This window comes from Dryobates pubescens, chromosome 1, assembly GCF_014839835.1.
Source record: "Dryobates pubescens isolate bDryPub1 chromosome 1, bDryPub1.pri, whole genome shotgun sequence".
NCBI classification, from domain to species: domain Eukaryota; kingdom Metazoa; phylum Chordata; class Aves; order Piciformes; family Picidae; genus Dryobates; species Dryobates pubescens.
The window spans coordinates 39,539,658-39,554,712 of NC_071612.1; the positions used below are offsets into that span (position 1 = coordinate 39,539,658).

Consider the following 15,055-nt stretch of genomic DNA (forward strand, 5'->3'; position numbering starts at 1 on the left):
TAATTTGCAACAGCAGCCAAAATCCTACAGCTCAACTCTTTCCAGCACAGCTCAGAGATAACTGCTATTTGAAAAATACTGGTTTCTTATTGGATCTGTAGAAAAATAAAAGACTGTATTGGCTTGGAAGGGACTCTCAAAGGTCATCTTGTCCAACTCCCCTGCAGTGAACAGGGACACAGCTCAAGCTGTGCCAGGGGAAATTTAGACTCGAGGTGAGGAGAAAGTTCTTTACAGAGGGAGTTGTTAGCCATTGGAATGGGCTGCCCGGGGCGGTGGTGGACTCACTGTCCCTGGAGGTGTTCAAGAGGGGATTGGACTTGGCACTTGGTGCCATGGTTTAGTAGTCATGAGGTCTTGGGTGACGGGTTGGAGTTGATGATCTTTGAGGTCTTTTCCAACCTTATTGATTCTCTGATTCTATTTTATGATTCTAGATAAAGCTGCTCAGGGCCCCATTGAGTCTGATCTTGAATGTCTCCAGGGACAGGGTCTCAACTACATCCCAAGGCAACCTGTTCCAGAATCTCACCACCCTCATTATAAAGAATTTCCTCCTGATGTCTAACTGAAACCTGCCTTGATCCAGTTTCAAGCTACTGCCCCTTGTTCTATCACCATAAAGCCTTCTAAACAGTTCTTCCCCAGCCTTTCTGTAGGTCCCCTTCAGATACTGAGATACAGCTGTAAGGCCCCTGTGCAGTCTTCTCCAGGCTGAACAGCCTCAACTCTCTCAGCCTGTCCCCATAGTGGAGGTGCTCCAGCCCTCTGATCATCTTTGTGGCCCTTCTCTGAAGTTACTCAAACAGGTCCATATCTCTCTTGTGTTGGGGGCCCCAGAGCTGGACAGAGTACTCCAGGACAGGTCTAAGATTTCTTAATAGAAAAGAATGTTTTCAAACAACAAAAAAAGTATTTATTGGTAATTACAATTCCCTTCAAATTGTCTGTATCAATATCTGCTTCTGGCTTTTCTTTTCAGCATATTTAAGCAGTCTGGCTTTTGAAATATTAAATGAACATCCTTCCAAAGCTTTCAAAAAACCCAAAGCACGTAGAGGTGAAGCAAACATAGCCAAAAGTTAGCATATAATTTAAAAGTTATCCACTTCTTCTTCTTCCTGATAAACACATTGATCATCAGTCTTCAAAAAAAATGTGCTTGCTAATGAATAAACTCACTTTAATTACCTCTCTTCTCCACATGCCCGTCTCTTCTGGATACTAATGTCAACCCAGACAGCCCTACAATGACTCTCCTGTCTGTGTTGGAAGCTCTAAGAGGATGCATTTTCATTGCAAGAAGCTACCAACCCTTCATTTATACTTAAAGCCACCTAATCAAGATGAATGTAAAGGATTCTCTGGGGTTTGTTTTGTTTTGTTTGTTTTCTAAGGCTCCAGGGAGACCTTCTATGGCATTCCAGTACTTGAAGGGGCCCACAAGGAAGCTGGGTAGGGACTTATCACAAGGGCTTGCAGTGACAAGACAGGGGGCAAAGGCTTCGAGGTGGAAGAGGGAAGATTTAGACTGGAGATTAGGAAGAAATTATTTACAGTGAGGGTGGTGAGACACTGGAATAGGTTGCCTACAGAGGTTGTGGATGGCTCCTCCCTGGAGGTGTTCAAGGCCAAGTTGGATGAAACTTTGAACATGGTCTAGTGGAAGGTGTCCTTAACCATGGCAGGAGGGTTGGAACTAGATGACCTTTAAGGTCCCTTCCAACCCAAACTATTCTATGATTCTATGATTTATTTATTTTTTCCTACTCATCTTTCTTCCCCTCAAAACTTCCTGTTCTACTTGAAGAATTCTACAGACTCCCACTGAAAATTTCCACAACATTTAAAAAGCACCAGAAGGTTTTCTTTCTCTGCCTGCCTGCCTCTGCAATATAGATTGCATTGAATTCCAGTTTCAATACCTTAAAGATTTTACATTTATGTCAAGCAGCCCAGAACATTCCAGCATGCTGAGGCAGATGAACCCAGTGTGCCTCAAGTATGTCAGATATAATCAGCTCCAAGAAGCACTGAAGTAAAACACCAAGAGCTTTTTTTTTTTTTTTTTCCTTTTTTTCCCCTTTGAAGCTCCTTTTAAAACAGAACCATAAAAATGGACACATTAATCAGGCAAGTATTATGATTAGTGGTGTAAGTAGACAGATAATACAATCCCAGGACAGCACATGAATGCCGCAACAAAATAATTCACCTCACACTCTTGCCACCTGCAGAGACAAGGCACGATTTTCATGGGACATTGGGAATTAGAACCTTTCCAGTCATAATTATTGATTTTATGCTTGATTTCTAATTTATGTAGTGGAAGGACAGCTACCTCTATTGCCTAGGAGCTAAACTTCACTACTAAAAAGACCCCAAATACCACTGTGATATGTTCAATGCCACATGTCCATCATTCACATTACCAGTACACAAGAGCTGCACACACACACACAGTATTACTCTGCTCTAACTGAGATAACATCAGAAGGTTTAGAAGGGCTTGTAGTGATAGGACAAGGGGTGATGGTTTTAAACTGAAGCAGGGTAGATTTGGGTTGGACATTAGGAAAAAGTTCTTTCCTATGAGGAAACACTAAATCAGGTTGCCCAGGGAGGTGGTAAAAGGTCCATCCCTGCAGACATTCAAGGTCAGGCTTGACGGGGCTCTGAACAATTTTACCTACTTGTAGATCTCCCTGCTTATTGCAGGAAGCTTGGACTAGATGAACTCTAGAGGCCCCTTCCAACCCAGTACAACCTATGATTTTCTATCAAGGTTCTAAACCAACCTTGCCCCTCCCAAACTAAACCAATCCAAGGGTAACAGCACAAATGAACATCTAAAATGCTAACCACATTTATATATCAGCAGAACCTACAGAGCAGGCTTTACAGAGGAGAGAGAGACACAGAAGCAAAATGGGAAGTGCAAAGCTAATTGCAGAAGTGACAAATCATCCTTCACACAAGTCTATTTTACATCACTTGGGTTTAATGTTTTTGCCTTTGATATGCTTTAAGATTTGGGGGAAAAAATAGGAGCTGTAAAAGTGACTCCTTCACATGTTCATAATGACTTCAAGATGCAGTGAAAAACATGTTAATAAACTGTCTTTCTTGCTTTGCTTACTCTTATGTTATATGTCTTTGAAGTAGAATCATTAAACCATTGGCTTATAACCATACTGTGGTCAATCATAACCCAGCTAGGGCAAACATCATCAGTCACAGATACCCAGTAACAACCAAGCAGCCGCTTTTCTGCTAAGTATCCTTCAAAAGGCAAACTAATTATGTTCTGCTCTCACTTCTCTGGAACTCACTGCTCCCTTTCCTTGGCATTTTCTTTTGTACAACACGATGCTGAAAAGCACCCAAAAAGGCAAAATATTTTTTGTTTACCAAAAAAAAAAAATAGTTATTAATAGCTATTAAGAAAATCTGGATTTCTAAACACCTTTCTGCTTCTTCCTTCATGCCTAAAAATTAATTAAAATTGAAAATGGAAATGCATAATGGTTTTAAGTAACACAAAACAAAAAGTACACCTCAAAGTCTAATGTAAGTGTGCAGATTATGCATGCACACATATTGTTGCACTTTGCTTCTTTCACTTTATAAATGCATTCTCTAAAGAAAGAAATTCAATTTTTTAGGGCTAGAAAGTAATAATTTCAAAGCAATAGTATCTTCACCATTGTAACAATAAAGTTTCTCCTTATTATAAGGTTGTTAAGGGTCAGAGCTGGGCCAGCCATTAAACGAGTGACAGATGCTCTCTATGAATCCCTCTACCTTCCCCATGGGAAGAAGAAGGGAAGGGAGAGAGACTGGCAAAAGAAACTAAAACTACTTCAGTGGAAATAAAACCAAAATTAAATAGATCCAAACAGATACAAACTAATGTGGAACCCAACTCCTGATGGCCATTAGTCACCATTACCATCACTGATAAGGAAAAGCTTGAACCTGGTGACCCCTCCTTTTCACCAAACTTGCCAGCCATGGGATCAAATCCCTTGTGGCTAACTTGAGGGTCACCTGTCCTGATCATTTCTTCCTGCAGGTGCCACTTCTGACTTCCTGCTCTCCAACACAGTACAGACCTTGGTCTGCAGACCAAACCTTGGCACTAGCTCTTTCCATCAGGTTCTCACTACTAGAAAGAACTCCTGTCTGTGCAAACAGAAAGTGTTAGCCCTAAGCACAGACTGATCTATGAAGGGAAGCCACTGAGCAGAATTACTGCTGTGCTAGCTCATACCAGGACAAAGGTTTGGGTCTGTTATAATAATAATAACTCAAATATTTAGAATTAAAATAATTTACCAAAACCATCTCTTTTCCCAAATTCATTATTTTTCTAGGTTAGACATCCATCATTATAACACACTCCAGATCTCTTCCTATTTAGTTTCATCCAACATATTTACTCTCAAAGAAAGACAGAGCTCAGTAGAAAAGGACTTATGAAAGGTGAGAAATTCTGAGGAGAAAGAAGCTATCACCAGACTCAAGGTAGGAAACTAAAGGAAATTTCCAAAGCAGGCCCTTTGAACCCTATAGACAATGCATGTACTTGATAGAAGTCTGGAATGCAGCAATACCTGATTTGCAGATGTGAGCTACTTAAAATTCTTAAGCTTATAACAGAAATTATGTAGAGAAGTACAAGGCAGGAAACAGACTCTTCATTTATTGTGTAAATGATGCAATATTTAAGGCAACATACAGAAATACTTTCTGATTAGACCTTATTGTCATATGTTTTCTAAAACTACAAAGATAATCAAATTACACCTCCCTGTTTCTGGGGCGGAAAGGCAGGTTTTGTGTCCAACACTGCTGCTTTCAGCAGGGACACCTCCAACTAGATCGGGTTACCCAGGACCACATTAAGCCTCATTTTGAATGTCTGCAGGGATGGGGTCTCAATCACATCCCTGGGAACTTGTTCCAGTGTCCCACCACCCTTAGAGTAATGAACTCTAATACTTGGGGAGATTGATAATAGGGAGAAAAGACCAAGACCCACCTAGTTCTAACCTCCCTGTAAGCAGGGATATTGAAGAAATTATCAGAGAATGGAAGATAAGAATAAACCAATCATGACTCTATGATTATTTTGGTAAATATCCATGCTTTTCTTTATAAAAGTCCATAATTTACTGAACTGAAAGGGTTTTTCCTAATATCCTTTTATCAATAATCTGTGGTACCAGGCTTCAACATGCAGTGACTTCATTGTCATCACGGTGGTATCTGGCTGTCAGCAAAAGGCTGGCATAATGGATTGTAATCATTTTGCACAGAGGAAGGACAGGTCTAGCAGAAATATACTTAATTCCAGGTGATGGCTCCTGCAGAGTCAGTAAAGGACACATGCTAATAAGGAAACTGCAGAAAGGCATCAGTGATGACACACTCCCTGCAAACAGCCAGCTCAGCAGATCTTGTGCAGCTAATAGAACCATTACTGCCTCATGTCAAGCCATGAAAAATACCAAAGGACAGAGTCATCACAGCAAAAGGAGAAACAAAGCTCTGGTATATTATGGCTGGAAAAGCTTTACAGGCAGAACAATGTTAGGATAACACTGTTATCAAATGCATGAATATCCCAATATGCTTACTCAGTGGAAAGAACCATTTCCCCCTTTTTTAATTCACTCATAGCTCTGCCATTCATTGTATTAATTTCCAGTTTGAAAGTAATTTCCCACCAAGGCATCTGTTGTCTTCTGCTGACAACAGCAGGTTTGCTTTTGCCTTTCTTTTTTTAACTTGGAGTTTGTGATAGAGCCCATGAGTAAAGCATAAAGCACTACAAATGATGACTACCAGGCAGGAAAAACATCCAGATGCTTTTATAGAGAATTAATTTTCCAGACTCTGATTAAAGGCTTCTGTTACAACTGTGTTGGTCAGCTTCTCTCTTTCAGAAACTGGGACTCTGTCCAGAAACAGTGAAATATTCTTTGTATTATTGCATATTAGGAAGAATTTCTTCCCTGCAAAAATTGTCATGCATTGGAACAGGCTGCCAGGGGAAGTGGTGGAGTCACCATCTCTGGAAGCATTCAAGAAATGCATGGACATGGCACTTTGTGACATGTTCCAGTGGTCATGGAAGCTTTGGGTAGAATGTTGCATTTGATGATTTTAGAAGGTTTTTAAAACTTAATGATTCTATGAAGCTATAGATTTTTCATAGCATGCCTGTGCTGCAGCAAGAAGGACTTTAACTGATCACATTCTACAGATAAAAATCTGTCACCAGCTCACACAGCATTTCCATTTTGAAATGCTGCTCACCAAAATGTTAGCACTCAATTCCAGATAAGAGGAAAAACATTGAATATACCCATGAGGCATGCATAGCATCACCATCTCAAGAACTCACTGGAAAAAAGAAAATCTTATTGGACATTTTCACAGAATCACAGAAACACCTGTTTGGAAAAGACCTTAAGACCACTAAGTCCTAATATCTTCCCGTACACAGTTCTTAGTCCATGTCCCTAAAATCCTCATTTAAATGTCTTTTAAACATCTCAAGGGGCACTGATTCCAGCAGCCCCCTGGGCAGTCCGTTCCAACATCTGACCACTCTTTCAGGAAATATTTTTTTTCCCCTAATATCCAACCTAAACCTGCCTGGTGCATGTTGACACTATTTCCTACCATCCTATAACTTGTTATTAGGGAGAAGAGACCAACCCCCACCTCCCTACAATCTCTTTTCAGAGAGTTGTAGAGAGTGAGGTATGCCCTCAGCCTCCTATTCTCCAGAACATTAGAGAACAGCTCAGAAACCTTGGAAACCTCCTGAGCAGTCCTCAGTTTAAGATCTTTTTTCTCTTTTTATACTATTCAGTAAACATTTTCATATGACATCCCTGGATATTGAATCTCTGTTCACTTCCTGCCCATCCTCAACCCATCAGAAACACTATGAGAAAGAAGTCATAGAATCATAGTTGTTGTTTTTTATCTAGTTGGAAAAGACCTCCAAAAGCATCAAGTCCAACCATCAACATAAGAACACCATTATTCACTGCAGACTAATGTGTGTCATTTACCAAGAAGATTCATTGTATTAGGGAAGAATAATTACACCAAAATCTCATTTATAAGGTAGAGGAGGGCAAGCATGTTTTCAAAGAGCTTGGTCACTCATGTCTATGGGTATTCTTTACCACATACAGGTTTTTGTCCTAGGTAAGCCACAAGCAATTACTTTCAACCTGTCTCAGATTACCAAATGGTTGAAATCAAAGAGCTGTGTGGTAAGAAACAACATTTAATCCCTTTACTTAGTGATTTCCACTGCTATAAAGGTTTCTTTTAGAATCTGGGAGCAACCCTGCAATCCTAATCACATGAGAAACCTTTCTTTTTTAACATGAATAGATCCATTAAGTCAATGGGGCAACTCATGTGAACACAGGTTGATGTTAAAAGACCACTGGTGCTGAGAATGCACTCTTTTGTGTGGCCTTGCATTTTACGGATGCACATGAAGGGTGATGTACAGAAAATGGTGTTCTAATTTTAGTATGTTAATCATATTTCATATTATCTCCCATAAAAACCCCCTCCATGGTATGCCAGACTTTCAGTCATTCTTTATCTTTAAATCCATTAACTGATATCACAGCAGCAGATGCTTTTCACTCCAGACGTAATTGCAATACAAGGGTAATTAACAGACACTGCACATGGAGCCTTTCTCCCTTTGAACTTCCCTATTGAAGACTTCTCCTTGCAATAAAGCTTTATCAAACTCTTCTTAATCAATATAATCATCCCATTAATTCACATGGGACTAATCTACTCATGTTTTGGTGAGTGAAGTTCTGACCTAGCAATGCTCACTGAAAAAGGAAGATGAATTCAGTATTTGTTTTTAGCACTTCCTCTAGTTTATGTCAGCTAAAGAGATAATCCAGCTGCCAGAGGAGATTAGAAAAATCACAGAATCAGAAAGGTTGGAAAAGATCATTGAGTCAAATCATCATAGAATCATAGAATTTTTAAGGTTGGAAGGGACCTCAAGGATCATCTAGTTCCAACACCCCTGCTATGGGCAGGGATACCTCACACTACTTCAGGTCGCTCAGAGCCACATCCAGCCTGGCCTTAAAAACCTCGAGGGATGAGGCTTCTACCACCTCCCTGGGCAACCTGTGCCAATGTTTCACCACCCTCATGGGGAAGAACTTCCATTTCAAATATGAACCCAGGTTCACCATGCCTACTAAACCATGTTCCAAAGTGCCATCACTTGCACAGTGATTGTGACATCCTGACCATCCTGTTCCAACGCCTAACCACTCTTTCAGGAAATGCTTTTTTTGTAATATTCAACCTAAACTTTCCCTGATGCAACTTCAGGCCATCTCTTCTCATTCTATCACTTGATACTAAGGAGAAGAGACCAACTCCCACCTCACTAGCAACTTCCATTCAGGGAGTTGTAGAGAGCAATGAGCTCTCCCCTCAGCCTCCTTTCCTCCAGACTGAACAACCCCATGTTCCTCAGCTGTTCCTTACAAACCGTGTTCTCCAAACTCTTCACCAGCTTTGTTGCCTAACACTAGAGAGAAGAGACCAATGCCCACTTCACTCTGCCCCTGTACTCAGCACTGATTAGCCCACACCTTGAGTACTGTGTCCAGTTCTGGGCCCCTCAATTTAAGAAGGACATTGAGATACTTGAATGTGTCCAGAGTAGGGCACTGTGGCTGGTGAGAGGCCTTGAGCACAAGCCCTATGAAGAGAGGCTGAGGGAGCTGGGGTTGTTTATCCTAGAGAAGAGGAAGCTCAGGGGAGACCTTATTGCTGTCTACAACTACCTGAAAGGAGATTGTAGCCAGGTGAGGGTTGGACTCTTCTCCCAGGCAACCAGTACCAGAACAAGAGGACATAGTCTTAAGCTGTGCCAGGGGAGGTTTAGGCTCGAGGTGAGGAGAAAGTTCTTCACAGAAAGAGTAATTGGCCATTGGAATTTGCTGCCCAGGGAGGTGGTGGAGTCGCTGTCTCTGGAGGTGTTCAAGAGATGATTGGATGTGGCACTTGGTACTATGGTTTAGTTGTCATGAGGTGTTAGGTGTGAGGTACTAGGTTGGACTTGATGATCTCCAAGGTATTTTCCAACCTGCTTGATTCTATGATTCTAACCCAAAGATACTTCTCTCTCCATCACCACCACAACAAATTTTCTTCTAACTGGACATATTTTCCATTATAACTGATATATACACAGGCTAAACATTGTTGGTGCCATCTGCCAAAATGTGGAGCATGAAGACAGCCTGCCTGTGGTCCTCCAGCTTGTGGCTGCAGGAAAAAAAAGCACCACAAAACAAAACAAAACCAGAACAACAGGAGAAGTTGCCATCTGTTCCTTTTGTCCTTCTCTGCATGTCGATTACAGAGCAAGACGAGGGAGCAAATCTCGCTGCCTCTGGAAAATCTTGTCAGACTATAAAAAAAAAGTCTCTGACAATTTATTGCCACTTTTGCAATTCCAGCAGCTGTGTGCAGGGAATGAGCTTCACTACTCTAAACAGTCAAAGTCCTTCAGAGAGATTCAATTGGCACTTCAGTATGTTATTGACTGTCTGTACACAATAGATCGTAGGATGGTTTGGGTTGGATGAGACCTTAAAGATCATGCAGTTCCAACCCTCCAGCCATGGGCAGGGACATGTCTTACGAGACCAGGTTGCTCACGGTCCCACCCAACCTGGTTTTGAACAGTTCCAGACTTGCAGCCTCCAAAGCTTCTCTGAGCAACTTGTTAAAGTGCCTCCCTAGTCCCATGAGGAAGAATTTCTTCCTCATGTTTCATCTCTATCCAGCTTCTTCCAGTTTCAAGTAACTACCCCTCATTCTAGTTTCATAACAGATTTGGGGAAACAAAATAAAAGGAAGTGTTCTTAATTAAAATGAGAGCTATCATATTAATAATCTCTAAATAAATTGAGTAAGGGTGAAGTAATTTATCACCATTTTAAGCCAGTCTCAAAGAAACTATTTTCAGGGCTCCATTTTAGACTGGATATTAGGAAAAATTGCTTGTAGTGAACTTGCTGTCCACATGCACTCCCAGGTCCTTCTCCACAGAGCTGCTTTGCAAGAGGTTAATCCTCATCTCTATTGGTGCTGGCCCTCACATTTGCCCTTTCTGACCTTTGTGAGCTTCCCCTCTCCCTCAAGTTGTGTCACAGGGGGTTTAGGATGGATATTACAAGAAACTTCTTGACTGAAAGAGTGGTCAAGTGTTGTAACAGGTTTGCCGGAGAGGTGACAGACTTGCCATTCCTGGAGGTGTTCAAGAAATGTGTCCAACTCTCCAGCCTGTCCAGGCCTGGCAGAATGGTAGCACAGCCCAGTGGGTCGTCAGCCACTCATCTCAGTTTTGCATCATCATAAAACTACCTGAGGGTCAATTCTGTCCCTTCATTCAGCTCCTTGATGAAGATTTGAACAGAACTGGACCCAGTACTGACCCCTGGAAAACACCATTAGCCACAGACCTTCAAATAGAATCATAGAATCAATAAGGTTGGAAAAGACCTCAGAGATCATCAAGTCCAACCTAATACCCAACACCTCATGACTACTAAACCATGACTTCAAGTGCCACATCCAATCCCTTTTTGAACACCTCTGGGGACAGTGACTCCACCACCTCCCTAGGCATCCCATTCCAATGGCAAATTACTCTTTCTGTGAAGAACTTTATCCTCACCTCAAGCCTAAACTTCCTCTGGCACAGCTTGAGACTGTCTTCTTGTTCTGGTGCTGGTTGCCTTGGAGAAGAGACCAACCCCACTTCTCTACAACCTCCCTTCAGACCCTGCAACACCAACCTTTATACTATACAAGTACACTACAGCGAATCTGATGCTCCTATTAAAAAATAATTAACTGACAGAAAATCTGTATAAAAATCTGTCCACATCCAACCTCCAGGAAGATCTGAGGCATGGATAACTCCACCCACAGCCTTATCTTTACTTTCCAATTTTGCAGCCAGAGAGAAGGTTGGTCACAATAAAGGCTGTTGTGAAGATGTTATGGCTGTCATGTTGTATTGCGTTATTATAACATTAAATATTTCCTACAATGAGCCAGATGAGAGAGAACAGGAAATAGTCCCTCCAGACAGTTAAAATGTACAAACTTCACTTTTCATTTCAAGGGAAAAAGAGTCTCTCCTGCTTTGCTGTAAAATAGCATTTCACTCAGGCTTGCTGAAGGCTTGCAAGGAGCTGCTACTTCAGAACATACATGCAAGAACGACAGTACCGCAGAGCAAGGGCCAGAAGAACAAAGGTCATGAAGGAAATATTCTTCATCACCATTACAAAAGAGCTTTGAAAGAAGATAGATCTTAATTTGTCAAAAAAAAAGGTCACTATCTCTGTCTCCCACTCAAGTGGGAAGACTCTGCGAGGGGGTCTGGCCAGGCTGGATCAATGGGATGAGGTAATTTGTATGAAGTTTAACAAGGCCAAGTGCTGGGTACAGCACTTGGGTCACAAAACCCCCATGATCACTCCAAGCTTGGGACAAGGTGGATGGAAGCTGCTCAGCAGAGAAAGACCTTGGGGTCTGATGGACAGCTGGCTAAAGAAGAGCCAGTGTGTGCCCAGGAGGCCAAGAAATCCAACAACATCCTGGCCTGAATCAGGAATAGTGTGACCAGTAGGATCAGGGAAGGGATTGTTCCACTGAGTCAGAACTACTGAGGACACACTTTAATTCCTGGGTTCAGTTTTGGGTCCCTTATCCCAGGAATGACATTTAGGGGCTAGAGCATGTCCAGAGAAGGATAAGAAAGCTGGGGAACAGTTGGATAAGGAACTGGTGAGGAGCAGCTGAGAGAACTGGGGCTGTTTAGACTGGAGAAAAGGAGGTTGAGGGGTGATCTCATTGCTTTCCACAGCTCACTGAAAGGAGGTTAGAGTGAGGTGGGTGTTGGTCTCTTCTCCCTAGTATCAGGTAATAGAATGAGAGAAAAAGGCAATTGTGCCAGAGGAGGCTTAGATTGGATATTAAGAATTTTTTCTTTCCTGCAAGATTGGTCAAGACATTGCAACAGGCTGCCCACAGAGGTGATGGAGTCACCATCCCTGAGGGTGTTCAAGAAATGTGTAGACATTCTATCACAAAAATGACAACAAAACTCTCTGCCAGAATATTTATCTTTCCAATTCTTGGAACCGCTAGCAGTAAAAAATAATGAATAGCTTAAATAAACACCTTTCCATTCTCTTCCTGCTGTTGTGTCTTAGGGTTGGAAAAAAACCTTTAAGACCATCAAGTCTGACCATCAACCTAACACCATCATGGCCATTAAACCATGTCCCAAAGTGCTATGTCCACATGTTTCTTGTCTTTCATTTTGTCACAATGGTCCATTCTAAGTTAGCTTATTCAAAATAGCTTAAGCCCCTTGATGGACTTTTTTAATATAGACATAATATCCTTCACAATCAAAATCAGATGATTATATATTCATCCCAAACTGGTCATGAGCTCATCTTCATTCTGTGTTCTGTAAAAGAATATGGAAAAGAGGGAATGTCAAAGATGGAGTTAGGGTTATGGCAAAGAGGGAATGTCCAAGCCACTGGAATTAAAGTAGGAAAGAAAGTGTGGACCTGCAATCTGTGAAAGCAAAATGATGATGTGACATTTAAGGCACAGGATGGTATAAGTCCTCTCTCTTCAGCCAAGTGACCCTGGGAATTAATAAAAATATAAGGTGAGTATGGGCACGCTTAGCTTCCCACTTCTGTGCAAATATATCTTTATGTGTCCTTGTCACTATGTTGCCCATGAATACTTCAACAGTGATGAATGAAGGAGAAGGTAACATCACAGGCTTGCTGGCTAGCATTTGATCTCCTTTAAAACTAGGAAATGGAATCCCAGAGAAGAGAAGACTCTGGGGAGACCTAATAGCAGCCTTCCAGTACCTGAAGAGAGGGCTGCAAGAAGACTGGAGAGGGACTGTTTACAAAGGCCTGGAGTGATAGGATGAGGGGCAATGGTTTTAAATTAGGGAAGAGCAGATTTAGACTAGACGTTAAGAACAAGATCTTTACCGTGAGGTTGGTGGAACAGTGAACAGGTTGCCCAGGGATGTAGTTCAGGCTCTATTCCTGGAAATATTCAAAGTCAGGCTAGATGAGGCTTTGAGCAATCTGATATCCCTTCTGGTGGTGGTGGGGTGTCTGGATGACAGAATTACAGAACGGTCTGGGTTGAGAGGGACCTCCTAAGGTTGGATTCTCTTCCAGCCCAAAATGTTCTATGATTCTATGTACCAGGGTGAAGAACTCCACCACATGGCTCTACAGATCTAAGAAGAGTATATCAGGTGGCTTTTGAACAACCCACTGCAGGTGCTGATATCTCATGTGTACATGAAGAATCCAGTGATTAGTGCTAGCCAGGGGAAGCCTTTGATGCCCTGAACAGTGACAAGTGGCACTGAAACCAAAATGATCAAGGTTCACACCAAGAAATATATAATAGCTGTGAGTAGTATCTCACAAAGTGCAATTTAGATTTTGGTCACCAAGGGAGATTTTCTGAAATTTTAACAATTTGCCTTTGAAAAACAAAGACTCTGTAACCCACATTGAACTTATTTATTCATAGAACAGAACTTCTTCCTTCACTTAACTCTGGGGACATGAGACTGCAGATGAATCATTTAATTTGTCCTTGTTTAAAAAAAAAAAAAAGCATAGAATTCTATTTTTACTTTCTCTATTTAAATTACATCTTAGCATTGTGAAACCCTCAGATAACCACTAAATAGAAGCACTGAGTTCCTTATTCTCTCTGTCCCCACATCATTAGCCGGCTGTGACAGCTCCGAATATGTATCACTGAATCAACATCCTGATAAAATGAACTTAGAGAATCATAGAATCAAGGAATCATTTTGGTTGGAAAAGACTTTTAAGGTCATCATGTCCAACCATTACCTAACTGTACCAACTCTGGTGCAAAACCATATCCCTCAGCAGCACATCTCTGCCTCCTTGAAACACCTCCAGGGATGGGTATTCAACCACCTCCTCTGGGCAGCCTGTTCCAGTCTTTGAGTACCCTTTCAGTCAAGAAGTTTCACCAATGATCCAAACTAAACCTCCCCTTGTGAAACTTGAGGTCATTTCCTCTCATCTTATCACTTGTTACTAGGGAGAGAAGACCAGCCCCAACCTAACTCCAATCTCCTTTCAAGGAGCTGTAGAGAGCAAAGAAGTCTTTCCTTAGCCTCCTTTTCTCCAGTCTAAACAACCCCACTTCCCTCATCTATTCTCCAAACCCTTCACCAGCTTTGTTCCAAGCCTTTGTCGTCAAGCCCTAGAACAGGGTGCCCAGAGCAGTAGTGGAGTTCCCGTCATTCCTGGAGGGAATTCAAGGCCATGAAGATGTGGTGCTGAAGGGCATGGTTTAGTGGTGACCTGGTGGTGATCCACTGAACTCAAATGATGACAAAGTTCTTTTCCAACCAAAACAATTCTATGATGATTCTGCACCAATGCTCAGGCAGTAAGAGACCGTGGAATGCAACTGGGGGTTAAAAAACCCACATATAAATCAGAATGTCAGAATTAATTATGACTTTTTTTTCCCCCACTTTCAGAACAGCAGGATGGTTTCTGCATCTTCTGAAACCGCAGCCAACTGCATTTATATAACCTGTCACAGAGAGGATTACCTCGCTTCTGAGGGAGCCACATATCCAAAATGCTGCAGAGTGGCATTATTCAGCAGCAGAACAAATCTTGATTTCAGGCAAGAACTGTCAACCTTTCTCACAACAGGGGATCATGTCACCAGTTGAAAGATGCACAACAGGGTGATCGCTGCTGTTCCCAGCATGTTGTTTCGTAGTGCAGGCTGCATGAAAAACTTCAAATGTCCTTGTGACAGAGATACCCTGATCTCCATTCTGTGTCAAATGAGACATGTGTAGTGCATCATTTTGACTGAAGTAAGCATAGGCATG

General features: G+C 41.7%; 1 protein-coding gene across 3 annotated transcripts in view; it reads right to left on the reverse strand.

The window, feature by feature from the left end:
• PCDH7 (protocadherin 7) overlaps positions 1–15,055 on the reverse strand; it is a 245,517-nt gene that overhangs the window by 164,582 nt on the left and 65,880 nt on the right. The window lies entirely within an intron of this gene.